Raw genomic sequence first — 19,601 nt, 5'->3', positions numbered from 1 at the left:
TTTAAATAAAGGCAGCATTCATAGGTATATCATGCCCCCCTGCAGTGAGGAGATGTGCTGTAACCTATAGCAACCAGTGAGCAGTATTACTGTACAGCAATCTCTAGCAGCCAATCAACAAGCAGAAATGTGCTGTAACCTATAGCAACTAATCAGTGAGCTTTAAGGAGTGCTGTAACCTCTAGCAACCAGTCAGTAAGCAGTAATGATATGCTGTAACCTTTGGAAACCAATCGAAATTGCTGCCTGATCTGATACAGTAAACTGATTTTAAGTCTAGCTGCTATTGTATGTCTCAGAAGGTGGAGAGCAAAATTGCATGGGGGGGGGGGCTAAGAAAATGTTTGCCCAGGGTTCAATCAATATTAAAGACGGCCCTGATATCATGGTTATATTTTTCCAACCTCTAAGGGACCATATATGAGCCAGAGGAGAACTGGGCTGGGTGGGCACTTGCCCACTGGGTCAGTACCATTAACGCACAGTATGTTGGTCTTGTAGCTATTATTGGAGATACTTTACTATTCATGCATTAAAGGGGAGCTTCAGCCATGCTTCCAAAAATGAAAGTCAGCAGCTACAAGTACTGTAGTTGCTGACTTTTAATAACCTGAGACTCCAGGGATCCAGAACTGTCTGTCAGGGCTGGGCTCAGCCCTTCCTTCTCTGAGCTGGCTGCTCAGCTGTCGGCTAATTGCCAGCTCCTATCTCTCCACAGTGACTCGCCTGTTGATGATATCCTGCCCGTCAGTCCTGCCTACTTAAGCCGTCAACATCAGAGACTCTGCGTTCCTGTTAAAGACTCGCTTGGCTGACGTTTCTCCTGGATCCAGATCCTGTTTGCTGTTCCCTGGCTTACTGACTTTCTGGCTTATCTGAATATCCATTCCGGTTACCAAACTTTGGCTATGTTTTGACTACGTTTGTTCTATTTACTTTTATTAAACAAGTATGATTTAACTGTACTTCTGTCTCGGTCTGATTCATGGTTTCTGACACTGTCCTTACCCTGGCCAGTTCTTCACTGGTTTTCTGGTCCCTTACGTCGGCATGTTTACTGTGGGAAGCTGGCTGTGATTCATTGTGGTTTCACAGCCAGATTTCCACTGTGAATGCGTGAGCTGCACTGCACCCTGTGAATTATTCCACAGCCCCCTGGGATATTGACATACACCAGCAGCTTGTGGACAGGGAAGGAAGGGCAAACTTCTGCTTAGATCGCAGAGGCATTCTGAGTGGAAGTAGGAGCGGGTACCTGCTAAAATTAGGTACCCGTTCCCTCCCTAAAAAATGATTCCAAATATGGAATATTGGCTGATGTTCAACTTTAACCCCTGCCTGCCTATTGTAAAATAATGGCCCGATGCCATATGATGTCCTCCCAGGATTAGGCCGCACTCCGGCTCGATCTGTCACCAGCCATGTCCATTGGACACGGCCAATGACAGATCACTGTACCAGCCCGCTGCCAGTAGAATGAGAAACTGATTTGGGTTATTTTCACCAAAGAAATGTAGCAGTATACATTTTGGCCTAAATTTATGAAGAAGGATTATTTATTTGCAAAATTGTATAACAGAAACAAAGGTTTGACCTCATGTTATGTTATATGGTTTTGGTAAATCTAAAGAAAAATTGTATAATGTATGGCCAGCCATAATGGGAGACCTGGTACCAGTGTTACCAACCGCCTGTTAATTTAGAGGCAGCGCATACATTTCAACCCCCCCCCCCTTTTTTTTTTGTATTTTTTTCGGGCTGCCTGTAAATGTGTGTTTACGGCGAGCGGCGCTAGTAAAAAAATAAAAATAAAAAAAATGATGGCTGCGGGCCGACAATGAAACTGCGCATGTGACATTCTAAAGCCTGCCGGGCTTGGGAAAGTTTGTACCTGCTCAGCCGTTTTTGGCTGGACAGTGCATGCACAGTGAGTAAATGACGTAATGGTGCCACCTTTTTTTGAATGGATGGTCTCTGCAGTACATCAGCAGGGCTGGCACAGGACCAGACCCCAGCACGCTGCACCATGGCTGGAGGAGCCTGTGGGGAGTCGGGGACTCCCACCACCGCCATGGAACTCTACCCCTGCCTGCACCATCCATCTTTGGCTCCTGGAGACTCCCACCACCGGACCCCTGGGCTGCAACCTTCATCCATCCATGGCCTGGCTGGCTAATATCTATGTGATGTCCACACTTGAAGACTGCGGAGGCACAGTGTCACGTCCCTGGTAGGAGTCTGAAATGACAAGGTTAGCCTCCCTTGTATGTCCAGTCCTGGCCCCACTGAGAGTGAGACAGAGGGTGTCAAGGGACAGGAGGGACACGAGTGCCTGTAGGTGTTGATTGCAGAGCTTTTGGCAGGAGTTGTGGGCTTGGTGATACAGGCAGAACATCCGTTCTGGAACTGTGGTGATGCTGGGTAGATCAAACAAAATTAAAGGGGAACTCCACCAGGCTTGCAGGTTCATATGTGGCTTGCTGAAACTTTCAGCAGACTGGGCAGGAGTGCACTGTGTCCAATGGAGCTTGGATGAGAGGAAGCCAGCTCAGGTACTCAGAGGTGTCGTTGAGCCATACAGGAAACAGAAGCAAAGTCGGAAAATCAGACAAACAATGTCAGGGATAAGCCAGAATCGGGAACCAGTAATCAGCAGTATAACCAGAATCCAAAAGGTAGGTCAGTGGTAAGCCAGGTCAGCAACAGATAATACACAGGATACAGGCAGGTCACAGGGAAACAGCTGAAGACCAGTCGGCGTTGAGCAAGGGTCAGAGCTCTCTTTAAATAGGCTGTCATGCACTAAAGGGGACCGTGGACGCGCTCCCGCGAGCATGCACATGACTTTGCTCATTGGTGCACCTGAGATCAGCCAGGTTTCGTATGCTCGCACGTGTGCCCGATGTGTTACAACAGTTCTCTTTACACACAGACAGCAATTATCAGACAAGAATGGCAGTGGTGAGATTGTACAGATTCACAATTTCTGTCTTGCTATCTGCTGTACCATGTCCACAGTCTCTGACCATCTCCTGTTTCCTCTCCGCATCCTCTGACCACCTGCTGTACCATGTCCACATCCTCTGACCACCTGCTGTACCATGACCGCAGTCTCTGACTACCTCCTGTACAATGTCCATATCCTTTGGCCACCTCCCATACCATGTCCGCATCCTCTGACCACTTCCTTAACCATGTCCGCAGTCTCTGACCACCTCTTGTACCATGCCTGCATCTTCTGACCACCTCCTGTACCATGTATGCGTCCCCTGTGCACCTCCGGTACCATGTCTGGAACCCCTGACCCTCTCCTGTACCATGTCTGTCTGCATCCTCTAACCACCTCCCATACCGTGTCCGCATCCTGTAATCATCTTCTGTATTGTGTCCACAGCCTCTAACCTTCTCCTGTATCATGTCCTCATCAGCATCTCCAGTTTCATGTCCGTAGCCTCTAACCCCCTCCTGTATTGTGATAAAAAGTATACCACGCTAATGCTAAAAATAAAAAATTAATAAAATCACAGTCCCGAGTGAAAAAAAGGTGCTCATGCTTTATATAAACAATATCCAGTGCTGTGACCTGAATAATAGATGGCTGATGGGAGTGGACCAACTATCGCTAGTTAGGTCAAAAGCTCGTGTGGGGCGACCCCTATGGATATCCTCTGGACCAATGATTGGCAGCGGTCAATGTTCCTCATATAAATAGATATAATAGAAAAAAATAGAAAAAAACTCCTTGCACAGTACCGTTGATAAAGGGCTTTTTATTACAAAAAATATAAAGGTATTGAACTCACATGTATGAGTGCCTAATAGTGATGGCCGAACGGTTCACCTGGCGGTCGTTTCGCGGCGAATTTCGGCTGTTCGCGGTCCACCCGTTTGGCGGACTATTGGCGCCGTTCGCCCGGCGGACTTCCGTGTTTACTGTGTAAAAGAACTTTGACCTATGATGACACATCCATCATGGGGTACAGGGCAGCCAATTGAGACATTACAGCACATGGACACTTGGACATTCCCCCTAACTTATAAATACACCCGATCCGGCGGCCATTTTACATTCTTTCTTCTGTCACTATAGGGAGAGGTTGCTGTGTGGAGCAGGGAGAGATTGCAGTGACCCAAATCGCTAGCTATTTGGTACACAAATGTTCTTTTCAGGACTGGTATAGGTGTTAGGTGTATATAGGTTTGCTGTGCTACTGATTGTTGCAGCAGCCTGAGCGTCTTTTGTCAGTTTAGAGAAAGGGACAGGATGGTGTGTCTGCTGTAGGGACAGTCAGTTTAGTCATTAGCTGTTACTATCAGGTCCACAAAAGTGCTATTCCAGTTATTCTTCCAATAGCCTCTGTTTTGTCAGTTTATATAGGGACAGGCAGGAAGCAGTGTGTGAGGCAGTGAGGGTCAGTTTAATCAGTAGCTGTTACTATATTGGGTCCACAAAGGTTCTTTTCAGGACTGGTATCAGTGGTATGGTAATAGGCTTGTACACGTATAATATTCTTTCTTCCAAATATAGAAAGAATATTATACTTGACTGCTGCCCTTCTGCTGCAGTCTGCTAATCATTCACAACCTACTTGTTCCACAAAGGTCCTTATAAGGACTGGTAATAACCTGGTGTAGGGTGCTATAGTACATAGGGTTGAGTGAGGTACAGTCTGCTATTCTATAAGGACTGGTATAGGTCCACAATACATAGGGTTGAGGTGCACTACTGCTGACCGCTGCCCTATACTGCAGCAGTCCTTCATCGGTATAGGGGCTGACGTACAGTCTGCCAATCAGTCACAACCTACTTGTTCCACAAAGGTCCTTATAAGGACTGGTAAGGTATAGGGTACTACAGTACATAGGGTTGAGTGAGGTACAGTCTGCCATTCTATAAGGACTGGTATAGGTCCACAATACATAGGTTTGAGGTGTACTACTGCTGACCGCTGCCCTATACTGCAGCAGTCCTTCATCGGTATAGGGACTGAGAGTTTTGTCACAGGGTCATTTAAAAAATGACAGGCAGAGGAAGAGGCAGGCCCTTCCGCAGGGGTGGTAGGGGTAGGGCAGGAGCAACAGGCTTGAGCCAAAGTGGGAAGTTGCAGAAGGTGCGTTCAATTACTTTAAAGGACGCACCAGACTTGGTTGAGTGGCTCACTCAGCCTTACTCTTCTGCACCCTCCTCATCCTCTCGATCTGCACCCTCTTCTTCACTCTCTGCTATGTGCACCCCCAAAGACACTACCACCAACAACACCACCACCACCACATACCTTCCGCTTGAGTCACAGGAATTATTTTCCGATCCATATCAAGACATTTCTGATGCGCAGCCACTCTTGATATTGGATCAGGAAGAGGAGGTAGCAACAACCGCTACTCAGCAGTCTGACGACAGTACCCAAATCAGCCCAAGGAGGAGGTTGGTCCCCCGGTGTTGCTGCCTACTCCGAGATCTCTACTTATAGCGGTGGGGAAGGTGACGTCGATGATGACGTGTCTAGTGATGTCACGTGGGTGCCCACAAGAGAGGAAAAGGAGGGGAGTTCAGAGGGAGATATGGACCAGCAGATAGGGAGGAGAAGCAGGAATAACTTACATTGCACAGGAGGGACAAAGCAGATTGCAAATGTATTAGGAGCGAGTCATCGACCATGTACGGTCACATCTGGCGCTCCCAGGACACCGGCACATGGCTCCACAGTGTGGGCTTTTTTTAACGTGTCCGCTGCTGACAATAGCGTTGCCATCTGCAATCTTTGCAGTCAACGCATTAGTCGCGGTAAGCCCAACACTCACCTAAGAGACGACTGCCTTAAGAAGGCACATGAGCAGCCATCACCGAGCCCACTGGGAGCAACGGAACACACAAAGCCACACTCCAGGCTCTCACCGTCCAGCCTCGTCTTCTACTTCTCCTTCTCCTCTCTTCTCACAATTGTCCTCCACTCCACCTTCCATCACGCCAAGCTCACGTTTTTCTGCAAAAAGGCAGGCTTCCGTGGGCCTAATGTTGGAGCGTAAAAAAATGATGACGCCGGATAACCCTCTTGCCCAACGGCATCCCAGAGCTATATGGCCATGTTCAGCGGCAAGTGAATGTATCTCTGGCACACAGTGTCGATGCCAAGATACATCTGACCACAGACACGTGGTCTAGCAAACACAGGCAGGGAAGGTATATCACTTTTACTGCCCACTGGGTGAACCTTATGACGGCCGTTAAGCATGTAACCCGTGGCACCCGTGTAGATTTGGTTTTACCGCCATGGATTGCATGCAGGCCTGGCTCTTCTTCTCCTCCTCCTCCTACTCCATCCTCTTCCCTCTCCTCCTCGGCTGACTCCTCCTTTTCCGCTGCTAGCATCTCTTCCGCTGAGCCACCCAAGCTCCCCAGAACCTATTCGACATGCCAGGTGAGACGTTGCCATGCCGTGCTGCGTCTGTTGTGCCTGGAAGCCAAGAGCCACACTGGCCCAGCACTCCTTTCAGCTTTGCATTCACAGGCAGATCAGTGGCTAACACCGCTCAATTTGACAGTTGGTAAAGTGGTGTGTGACAATGGTGCCAATCTGCTTAGCGCATTGAAACAGGGCAAAATCACGCACGTGCCATGCATGGCACACGTCTTAAACTTGGTCGTGCAGCGATTCCTTGTCAAATACCCTGGGGTCCAGGACATCTTGCGGCAGGCAAGGAAAATCTCGGCCCATTTCAGAAGATCATACACTGCCATGGCTCGCCTTGCTGACATTCAGTGGCGACACAATCTGCCGGTCAGACGTCTTATTTGCGATTGCCCGACGCGATGGAACTCAACCTTCTATATGCTTGATAGGATGCTCCAGCAGAAACGTGAAGTTAACGTCTACCTGTATGAACTCTGCGGCAGAACAGGTTCTGGGGACCTGGGGTTTTTTTCACGGCGCCAGTGGCTGCTCATGCGCTACGCATGCAGACTTCTGCGGCCATTTGAGGAGATCACCAAACTGGTCAGTCGCAGCCATGGCGCCATCAGTGACATGGTACCTTATGCCTTCTTTATGGAGCGTGCATTGCGTCGTGTCATTGATCAAGCTGTCAAGGAGCAGGAGCGGGAAGATGAGGAAGTCGCAATGCTGGATGAATTCCCAGGGGGGCTACTCTATCTGAGACAAGTCAACAACAGGAGTCTGAAGAGGAGTCAGAGGAGGATGGTGCCGGGGCGGATGAGGAGGAGCAAGAAGAGCATGCTTTAAACCTTTCTGGGATCCCTGTTGTGCATGGATGGGGAGAGGAGAATGAAGAAGACGACATTATCCTGGATGATGAGCAGGAGCCAGGCCACCACACTGCTTCCACTTTAGTGCAAATGGGGGCCTTCATGCTCCAGTGATTTAATAGGGACCCCCGTATAAAAAGCATAAGGGTCAAGGACCAGTACTGGGTGGCAACGTACTTAGACCCCCGGTACAAACACAAAATGGCGGAAATGGTACCGCCGTCACAGAGGGCTGGCAGAATGGAGCACTTCCAGGCCTTGCTTCGAGAAATGCTGCATTCTGCTTTTGCATGCGCTGGCAGAGGAGCAATTCCCACTCCCAGAGAAGGAGTTGCGGGTACCAATCCAACAGCGCCTGCAAGAAGAGGCCGGTTTGAAGATGTGTTGGTGACTTTGGATATGAGGTCATTCTTTCAGCCAACCCATCGACAGGTGTCATCCGGATCCAGCATCAGGGAACGCCTAGACCGTCAGGTGTCCGACTACATCGGGTTAACGGCCGATGTGGACGCTCTGAGGAGTGATGAACCCCTGGACTACTGGGTGGGCATGCTTGACCTCTGGCCAGAGCTTGCCCAATTTGCAATCGAACTGTTGGCTTGCCCCTCATCCAGTGTCCTGTCCGAAAGGACGTTCAGCGCAGCCGGGGGGATCGTGACCGAAAAGCGTACTCGCCTAGCTCACGACAGTGTTAACTACCTCATATTTCTAAAAATGAATGAGGCATGGATCTCGGAGGAATTCAACACATGTGACCAGTAGACCATGTATATGTCTATAAACAATTTTCTTAATCGAGCACAGAGACCTTCTTTCTTCATTTGGCTCACTTCCTTGTCCAAAAAAAGCACACCGTACTATATGCCCGTACCATCCTCTTTGAAGAGGTTGAGCGGTGTCATATTTCTACTGGGGCTGCTTATTATGAGGGGCTCCCACCATCCCTGTGCTGTGCTGACATCCTCCTGGGGCTGTACCTCTGCTGTGCATATTATGAGGGGCTCCCACCATCCCTGTGCTGTGCTGACTTCCTCCTGGGGCTGCTTATTATGAGGGGCTCCCACCATCCCTGTGCTGTGCTGACTTCTTCCTGGGGCTGCTTATTATGAGGGGCTCCCACCATCCCTGTGCTATGCTGACATCCTCCTGGGGCTGCTTATTATGAGGGGCTCCCACCATCCCTGTGCTATGCTCATTATGAGGGGCTCCCACCATCTCTGTGCTATGCTCATTATGAGGGGCTCCCACCATCCCTGTGCTGTGCTGACTTCCTCCTGGGGCTGCTTATTATGAGGGGCTCCCACCATCCCTGTGCTGTGCTGACTTCCTCCTGGGGCTGCTTATTATGAGGGGCTCCCACCATCCCTGTGCTATGCTGACATCCTCCTGGGGCTGCTTATTATGAGGGGCTCACACCATCCCTGTGCTATGCTGACATCCTCCTGGGGCTGCTTATTATGAGGGGCTCACACCATCCCTGTGCTATGCTCATTATGAGGGGCTCCCACCATCCCTGTGCTATGCTCATTATGAGGGGCTCCCACCATCCCTGTGCTATGCTCTTTATGAGGGGCTCCCACCATCCCTGTGCTATGCTGACTTCCTCCTGGGGCTGCTTACGGTGCAGGTGTCAGTGCTGTATATCACGGTGCTGATGTCAGTACTCTCTATCACGGTGCTGCTGTCAGTGCTGTATATCACGGTGCTGATGTCAGTACTCTCTATCACGGTGCTGCTGTCAGTGCTGTATATCACGGTGCTGGTGTTAGTGCTTTATGTCACGCTGCTGATGTCAGTGCTCTCTATCACGGTGCTGTTGTCAGATGACTCTATCACGGTGCAGGTGTCATTGCTGTATGTCACGCTGCTGATGTCAATGCTCTCTACCATGGTGCTGCTGTCAGTGCTGCATTTCACGGTGCTGGTGTTAGTGCTTTATGTAACGCTGCTGATGTCAGTGCTCTCTATCACGGTGCTGTTGTCAGGTGACTCTATCACGGTGCAGGTGTCATTGCTGTATGTCACGCTGCTGATGTCAGTGCTCTCTATCACGGTGCTGCTGTCAGTGCTGTATTTCACGGTGCTGGTGTTAGTGCTTTATGTCACGGTGCTGCTGTCAGTGCTGTATATCACGGTGCTGGTGTTAGTGCTTTATGTCACGCTGCTGATGTCAGTGCTCTCTATCACGGTGCTGCTGTCAGTGCTGTATATCACGGTGCTGGTGTTAGTGCTTTATGTCACGCTGCTGATGTCAGTGCTCTCTATCACGGTGCTGTTGTCAGATGACTCTATCACGGTGCAGGTGTCATTGCTGTATGTCACGCTGCTGATGTCAGTGCTCTCTATCACAGTGCTGCTGTCAGTGCTGCATTTCACGGTGCTGGTGTTAGTGCTTTGTGTCACGCTGCTGATGTCAGCGCTCTCTATCACGGTGCTGTTGTCAGATGACTCTATCACGGTGCAGGTGTCATTGCTGTATGTCACGCTGCTGATGTCAGTGCTCTCTATCACGGTGCTGCTGTCAGTGCTGCATTTCACGGTGCTGGTGTTAGTGCTTTATGTCACGCTGCTGATGTCAGTGCTCTCTATCACGGTGCTGTTGTCAGATGACTCTATCACGGTGCAGGTGTCATTGCTGTATGTCACGCTGCTGATGTCAGTGCTCTCTATCACAGTGCTGCTGTCAGTGCTGTATTTCACGGTGCTGGTGTTAGTGCTGTATGTCACGCTGCTGATGTCAGTGCTCTCTATCACGGTTCTGCTGTCAGTGCTGTATATCACGGTGCTGGTGTTAGTGCTTTATGTCACGCTGCTGATGTCAGTGCTCTCTATCACGGTGCTGCTGTTAGTGCTGTATATCACGGTGCTGGTGTTAGTGCTTTATGTCACGCTGCTGATGTCAGTGCTCTCTATCACGGTGCTGTTGTCAGATGACTCTATCACGGTGCAGGTGTCATTGCTGTATGTCACGCTGCTGATGTCAGTGCTCTCTATCACGGCGCTGGTGTCAGATGACTCTATCTCGGTGCAGGTGTCATTGCTGTATGTCACGCTGCTGGTGATCATCTCCTGCACCCTCTTCTTTGCCTACCCTGACCTTCCCTCTCCTCCATTGCTTTCATGCGCTCCACAGTCCTGAATTGTCACAACAATTTCCCATATAAAAAAAGAATGCTTGTAGTTGTCGATCCCAGATTCGACTCATACATGTGTTATGTCATTGGCCATGTGGTGGGACTATGTTTTCGCAGCTATTAATTATTTTGTGGCTGCAAATTTGACCTGTAGGTTTGCGAAGTTCGCCTCCCATTGAAGTCATTGGGGCCCACCGCGAACGTTCCGGTTTGCGAACTATCGGCCGCGTTCGCGGTCCGCGTTCACGAAACGTCCCGTCGGAAGTTCGTCCATCACTAGTGCCTAATGTCCTGGCACCTGGAGTGAACAGCAGGTATAAGTAAATCCGTTAAATCCGCCTGGTTGGTTGATGCAGCTGCTGGCTCAGTAAAGGCTTGATTTCCGGATTGAATGTGTAGGCGGAAGTGTGTCACAATAAAGTGACTCAACCTCTATGCATTTCAGCCTATCGGATTGGCCGTCATCCTGTATCGTGTCCGCATCCTCTAACCATCTCCTGTTTCATGTCCATAGCCTCTGATCACCTCCTGTATTATGTCCGCAGCCTCTAACCACCTCCTATATCATGATAAATGAGATATAACTATGGCCTATGGGTCACCCACTCAGCGCCACCTAAATCCTACAGTGCCAGCAGCAGGTAGATGTGTTTGAACTATTCGATATCATATGTCTGTCTCAAACATTAAAAAAATTTATTAAATAATTATAGATAAATAAACATATAAAATGACCAATATAAAATAGAGATGAAATCAAAATGTAAAATAAGACTAAGCAGCTGTTTAAATAAATATAAATAAAGTATTACAGTAGTATAACCAGAGCTAAAGTCCTCCTTGCATCAGATAAATACTAAAACAGCGCTAAAACAAAAATATAAAAATAGAAATAAAAAATTGATGGTAATGAAACCATAGGGCAAGGGCAAACCCCATGGCCAACAGTCTTTATGTAGCAGATGGATATGTGGACAGTTCAGCTAATTCAGTCACTTTTCTCTTAGCGTGCACCTTCCACCAGAGTAAGAATGCAATTGTCCACCTCGTGAAGCACACACCACTCTGGGGTAAAACTCACCAGATGCCGCTAGAAAGAGCCTTGTATCAGTGTCCAAACACCGCTCTGCGCTGACACCCCACTTATTCAGAAGGTCCACTGGTATAGGTACTCTGATTGTATCATAAAACACAAGGATAGATGTACATAGCGTAATCCTGTTTATTATAATGCAACATACCTATGCAGCAGAAATTATGCCCTCTGTTGAAGTCAAACGACGAAACCGGTCAGGGCCTGACCAGCACGGAAACCAGAAGTGATGACGTGCGCTCCACCACGCTCTGCCTTCTACCCGGAAGTGTAATACAGTGTCTGCAAAGAACAGCACACTTCCAGCGGACGGCTGGAGATGGTGATAGCGCCCTCTATTGTATTTCTTTATGCTTGTTGATTGCATTTTAAATGTAAGCAGCTAGGATTAAGGGGGGTTTCTGCTGTATGGGTATGTTTCATTATAATAAACAGGATTACGCTATGTACATCTATCCTTGTGTTTTATGATACAATCGGAGTACCTATACCAGTGGACCTTCTGGATAAGTGGGGTGTCAGCACAGAGCGGTGTTTGGACACTGATACAAGGCTCTCTTTCTAGCGGCGTCTGGTGAGTTTGTACCCCAGAGGGGTGTGTGCTTCACGAGGTGGATAATTGTATTCTTACTCTGGTGGAAGGTGCACGCTAAGAGAAAAGTGACCGTGAATTATCTGAACTATCCACATATCCATCTGCTACATAAAGACTGTTGGCCGTGGTGTTTGCCCTTGCCCTATGGTTTCATTATCATAAATTTTTTTATTTTCGTTTTTAGCTCTGTTTTAATATTTATCTGATGCAAGGAGGACTTTAGCTCTGGTTATACTACGGTAATACCTCCTATATCATGTCCGCAATCTCTGACCATCTCGTGTCTTGTATTATGTCTGCAGTTTCTGAGGGGGAGCCCGGAGAGGAGTCAAGAGTAGGAGTGTTGCCAGGATGGGGGCCACGAGAGAAGTCAGATGTGTGGGGACTGGGAAAGAGGCCTATTGGATAAAACCGGAGGCGCCAACCTGAAGCCGTCTGACTGAGCCCCACACGGTGCACCTGGGAGGAGGATAGTGACAGCGCCGCCAGGCCAGTCTGAGGGGGGTAACTGCTGGAAGGGGGGAGTGAATACAATAATGTAAGGGGGAATGGATATAGAGGTTCCCCCTTATCAGTAACCCCCCCTTACCTTAGTGTATTCACTCTGTTGAAGATGGTCTCTGGTCACCGGAGTCCCCCGTTTTCCCCACCCCCCATTAGAGTTCCTGGCATTCCTCATTACATCAGAGTCTGCAGGATTCCCTCTTACACTGCAAGGGGGAACTCTGCGGACCCTTATGTAAGTGGGAACTCTGATGTAAAGAGGAATGCAATGGACTTTGCTATAAGGTGGTTTCTGGTCATCAGACCCCCCCCCCATTTACATCAGAGTTTATCCTTAGATCATGATCTGCAGAATTCCCTTTACATCAGAGTTCTCCCTTGGATCATGATCTGCAGCGTTATGCTTTACTTCAGAGTTCCCTTGCACTGTAAGGGGAAATCCTGCAGACTGATGTACTGGGGAACTCTGTGCTTGATGGGTTATATTACCCTAACCTTCATGTAAATGGTGAAATATGTTTTTGATTTTTGTTTAACTTAAACACATTGCTAATAGCACTAGCTACATGTTTATAGTTTAACTATTGATATGTGCACTGTTTAGTACTGAAAACTGACATTTTAGGTACTTTTTTGCAGTGTCAGTAAAAAATGTGGCCATTGGTACATATTGGCATCCTGTCAGTAAATCTCACTTCAGGGGGTTGGTAACACTGCATGGTACACATCATATAGCTCCCCATTCCGACCTGAAATCAAATCATAGGGCAGAGGACCTTTTCTAGCATCGATTTCCATTGCGTTTTCTGAGGTGTCATGTGACCAAATGGTAAGAGTCACAAGAAAGCTGATTGTCTTTTGGGAACACCTACTATTCACCATGCACGCCAATCACTGCAGCACCATGGTACACGTTGCATTATTTTTATCATCATAAAGGATTTATATTGTGCCAAAATTTTTTGCAGCGCTTTACAATGTTAGAGCAGACAGTACAATTACAATACAATTCCATACAGCAGGAAGCAGAGGGCCCTGCTTGTTAGAGATTAAAATCTAGGAGGGAATTGACTACTTTATTTAGCCCACAGAAATGTGGCCAAACCATAGGAAGCTGTGTTTGCCCGCTAGGCCAAAGGCTCCCATTGCTCAGCTAATACAAACCTTTCAGGGCTTAGTCACACCATTGCGGTGTGTTAGTGCACATGCAGTATTTTTACATGCTTTAATGCATGCTGCGTTAAAGCCCCATACACACTATCAGATTTTCTGCTGCTGATTTTTTTTTTATTATTTAATTTTTTTTTCCTTCAGATTTACCAAAACCATGTAGTGCAAGGGACTGCCTGATTACATACAACTTTAAACTCCTAAGGTTTGACCTCATATTATATCGTTTTGGTAAATCTGAAGGAAAAACTGATAGTATGTATGGGGCTTAAGGACCAATTAAAAAAGCCATTGTTATATAACTGAACGCCCTTAAGTTACATACAGAAGTTTGGTGTCTATTAAAGATGATAAATATGCACAGAGTCACTCACTATAAGCTTAAAAAAACGCAATTATCTGTGTATACCTAGAGGCATGTTTACAAGAGGATTGAAAACAGACAGTCTCTGGGTTACAAACAAGACCGGGTCTGTAGGTTTGTTCTTAAAGTGGTAGTAAACCTGCTGAGGTTCTTTTGTTTTTTCTGACCTGCGAGGGAAAAGGCATAATGAGTAGTATGCACCGCATACTAGCTCATTATGAAATACTTACCGTAGAACGAGGCCCCGACATCTCGCCCTATCCACACCGAGGGAGCTGACATGTTCCCTCGGCGTGTCTTCCGGGTATCGCGGCTCTGGCCACTCACAGCGCCGCCACTCCCATGCATGCGCACAGGAGATTTCTTTTTTCCGGCAGGGTCTGGCGTCTGAGAGATTTTTGGCCGAGAATCCCTTGTGCGCATGTGCCGCTGCAATCATTTTTTTATTTTATTTTTTACCTACAGGTTAGCCTTTATTATAGGCTTGGTGCAAAAAAAATATAGTGAGAAAGTCAACCAGCGCTAAAAAAAACTGAAACAGTAAAAAATAAAAAATATATATATATATAAAGAAAAAATGCAGCTAGAATACTGTAGGTCAAATTACCAAATCCCACATTTCAAAATATAAATATCTCAGTACAGCGCAAATACATAAAACTCTTTACAGTGAAATACTAAATGCATAAATAAAAGTCCATATAGTGAATGATACAATATACAGTGATCAAGAAAGATCAAAAAGAGTCCACTTGTGCAGTGTGTCTTTAATCAATATATCCAGTGACGATGTGATCCCTTCACCAATGAACTAGTTGGACTCTCACCTCATCGAATGGACCCCTGATAAATCAGATAGGTCAAAAACACATGTTCCCATCAAGGGTGAAGTATAAGGCTACAGCAAACCAAACGGAAGCATTTCCAGATAGAATCTCCTCAATGTCATCAGGTCAGGATAATGTCATATATGAAAAAGAACAAGCAAATCTAGTGCTCTCCGTTTGATAACAATTTATTAAAACAAATGAATAAAAACAAATTTCCACTCACATTTCTAAGCACTGATCTCCAGTGCCGAGTGCAAAGCAGGAAATAACATGCATGGATCAGTGTGTCAGCTGGCGGATGACGTCACGACGCGAGTCACGTGGTCCGTACGCGTTGCGTCCCAGGGAAAGGGCGGGACTTCATCAGCGGTGACGGAATGACGTCGGACGGCCGCTTTATACTAACACACTAAATTTAAACCAATAAACAGCGGAGTTATGCGCAAGGCAAGTGCCGCTACTAGCGTGACACCGGAACATACATCTATGATCGCTCCATACACAGAGGGAAAGGAGAGGGCATATAGAAAACTTTACGAGCGCCAAAAAATATTTAAAACAAAATTAAAATCAACACCAGAGAGAAGCGTACGTCAAGTCCGCTAATTAGGCAACAAAATATCACCCACTAATAGTTCTCGCATAAAATATGCAGAGAAACGAACGAGACGTTGCCCAAACGGACAATACAAAGCTTTAAACGAATCTCCCGGTAGGTCGCATGACCAATGATAAGAACTAACGAATATACCCGCAAATGCCGCTGACGTCATCAGAAAGCTACACTGATCCGTACATGAAGAAAAAACAAACAAGCGTACCTATAATTAAACACATACCATACAGGTAAGAAAGAAATCAAAAAATATATACAAAAAGTAAATATAAAAATAAAAATAAAAATATCACAATAAATATAAAAAAGAATCAGATACTATAGAATAAAACAATTATCTGTCCGAAATGAAACAATTTAAATCAAATTCCACATTTAAACCTCCCGGGGCAAGAACCCGTGTTTCATGGATCCAATAGGATTCACGTTTGCTTAATTGGCGTATGAAGTTACCTCCACGCCAATGCTTGGTGACCTTCTCAATCCCCCAAAAGCTCAAACTCCTGGGATTCTGGGAATGCACCAATTTAAAATGGCGAGACACATTATGAGTCTTCAGGCCCTTTTTAATATTATTTACGTGTTCACCCAACCTCACATGTAGAGGTCTGGAGGTTCTACCGATATATTGGAGACCACATCCACATTGTAACATATATACCACCCCTATGGTGGAACAAGTGATGAGTTTATCGATCTTGTATTCCTTATTATTACTAGTGGCTATGAAGGATTTTCTCCTTTTCATATTGCATCTAGAGTGCCTGCATGCCGTACATCTACCACACGCATAAAAGCCGGATAGAAAAGAGAAAAGCCTGCTTTCAGTTTGTACAGGGGGATCAATAACACTCGGTGCTATTTGGTCACGCAATGATGGAGCCTTTTTATATATGAAAGAAGGCCGTGCGGGTAACAATGGACCCAGCACTCGGTCTTGTTTCAGTATAAACCAGTTTTTGGCCACAACTTTTTCAAATTTTTTATACTGTACGTTATAATCAAGGACCATTCGGAAATTAACCCCTTCCACACCTGATTCTTTTGCCTTATCTTTAATCAGAAGGGACCTATCCATCTGCTGAACCCTAGATATTTCATGTTCAAGAGCAGATGGATCATAACCCTTTTCCCGAAACCTAGAGGACAATGTGTGGGCTTGATTCACAAAGTCATCCATGTAAGAACAATTCCGCCTTAGTCTAACGTACTGTCCCCTGGGGATATTGCATAACCAAGACTTATGGTGGCAACTCCCCAGGGGAATGTACGAATTCCGATCAGTTGGCTTAAAGTGGTTTTTCAATACTAGCCCATCATTTGCTTTGGTGATCTCTAGGTCAAGAAACACCAACCGTTCTTGGCTGATATTCCACGATAACTGGATGTTTTTGTCGTTAACATTCATAGTACTGACAAATTCATCCAATCCTCGCCGATCACCATCCCATACTAAAATGAGATCATCAATGAATCTATTGTAGCAGATTAATTCCTTGGGGCGATTCCGAAAAACAACTTCCTCCTCCCAGTGGGCCATAAATAAATTGGCCACACTGGGAGCAAACTTGGCCCCCATGGCAACCCCCCTTACTTGTAAATAAAACTGATGATTAAACCAAAAATAATTCCTAGATAAACAAAAATTCAAGCATTTGAGAATATATTTTTTATGACACTCCGATAAATCGGAGTAAGTGGACATGGCCCACTGAACTGAAGCTCGCGCATCACTGTGTCCTATAATAGTGTACAGTGAGCCGACATCGGCTGTCACAAGAAAACAGGAGGCCGTAATATCCAATGACTCAAGAATTTGAATAATGTGTTTAGTGTCTTTAAGGAATGCTTTGGTTTTAAATACCAGGGGTTGTAGAAAAGTGTCAATGTACTGACCCACTCTAGAGGAGATAGAGTCAATACCGTTAACAATAGGCCTGCCAGGCGGATTAACACAATCCTTATGGATTTTTGGCAGGCTGTATATAATGGGGGTACGGCAAAATAATGGGTCAAGATAAGATCCCTCTTTTTTATTGAGAATATTTTTATGTTTCCCTTCTTCTATTAGCCAATGTAATTCATCCTTATACTGTAACATAGGATCTTTGTTCAAAATATGATATGTGTCAGTGTCACTGACAAGTTTATTCATTTCGGACATATAATTAGTTCTATTTAAAATCACCAATCCCCCCCCTTTATCCGCGGGGCGTATGACTATGTCATCCCTGCTCCTAAGGGATTCAATTCCCAATTTGATAAACTGGGGGTCCTTTACTTTGCGTACTTTAAGATTGTAAAGTACGCAAAGTAAAGGACCCCCAGTTTATCAAATTGGGAATTGAATCCCTTAGGAGCAGGGATGACATAGTCATACGCCCCGCGGATAAAGGGGGGGGATTGGTGATTTTAAATAGAACTAATTATATGTCCGAAATGAATAAACTTGTCAGTGACACTGACACATATCATATTTTGAACAAAGATCCTATGTTACAGTATAAGGATGAATTACATTGGCTAATAGAAGAAGGGAAACATAAAAATATTCTCAATAAAAAAGAGGGATCTTATCTTGACCCATTATTTTGCCGTACCCCCATTATATACAGCCTGCCAAAAATCCATAAGGATTGTGTTAATCCGCCTGGCAGGCCTATTGTTAACGGTATTGACTCTATCTCCTCTAGAGTGGGTCAGTACATTGACACTTTTCTACAACCCCTGGTATTTAAAACCAAAGCATTCCTTAAAGACACTAAACACATTATTCAAATTCTTGAGTCATTGGATATTACGGCCTCCTGTTTTCTTGTGACAGCCGATGTCGGCTCACTGTACACTATTATAGGACACAGTGATGCGCGAGCTTCAGTTCAGTGGGCCATGTCCACTTACTCCGATTTATCGGAGTGTCATAAAAAATATATTCTCAAATGCTTGAATTTTTGTTTATCTAGGAATTATTTTTGGTTTAATCATCAGTTTTATTTACAAGTAAGGGGGGTTGCCATGGGGGCCAAGTTTGCTCCCAGTGTGGCCAATTTATTTATGGCCCACTGGGAGGAGGAAGTTGTTTTTCGGAATCGCCCCAAGGAATTAATCTGCTACAATAGATTCATTGATGATCTCATTTTAGTATGGGATGGTGATCGGCGAGGATTGGATGAATTTGTCAGTACTATGAATGTTAACGACAAAAACATCCAGTTATCGTGGAATATCAGCCAAGAACGGTTGGTGTTTCTTGACCTAGAGATCACCAAAGCAAATGATGGGCTAGTATTGAAAAACCACTTTAAGCCAACTGATCGGAATTCGTACATTCCCCTGGGGAGTTGCCACCATAAGTCTTGGTTATGCAATATCCCCAGGGGACAGTACGTTAGACTAAGGCGGAATTGTTCTTACATGGATGACTTTGTGAATCAAGCCCACACATTGTCCTCTAGGTTTCGGGAAAAGGGTTATGATCCATCTGCTCTTGAACATGAAATATCTAGGGTTCAGCAGATGGATAGGTCCCTTCTGATTAAAGATAAGGCAAAAGAATCAGGTGTGGAAGGGGTTAATTTCCGAATGGTCCTTGATTATAACGTACAGTATAAAAAATTTGAAAAAGTTGTGGCCAAAAACTGGTTTATACTGAAACAAGACCGAGTGCTGGGTCCATTGTTACCCGCACGGCCTTCTTTCATATATAAAAAGGCTCCATCATTGCGTGACCAAATAGCACCGAGTGTTATTGATCCCCCTGTACAAACTGAAAGCAGGCTTTTCTCTTTTCTATCTGGCTTTTATGCGTGTGGTAGATGTACGGCATGCAGGCACTCTAGATGCAATATGAAAAGGAGAAAATCCTTCATAGCCACTAGTAATAATAAGGAATACAAGATCGATAAACTCATCACTTGTTCCACCATAGGGGTGGTATATATGTTACAATGTGGATGTGGTCTCCAATATATCGGTAGAACCTCCAGACCTCTACATGTGAGGTTGGGTGAACACGTAAATAATATTAAAAA

Source organism: Lithobates pipiens, unplaced genomic scaffold (genome assembly GCF_037356315.1).
Source record: "Lithobates pipiens isolate NorthernLeopardFrog02 unplaced genomic scaffold, aLitPip1_a1.2 Scaffold_18, whole genome shotgun sequence".
Lineage (NCBI taxonomy): Eukaryota > Metazoa > Chordata > Amphibia > Anura > Ranidae > Lithobates > Lithobates pipiens.
Note: the sequence above shows the minus strand (reverse complement) of the source record.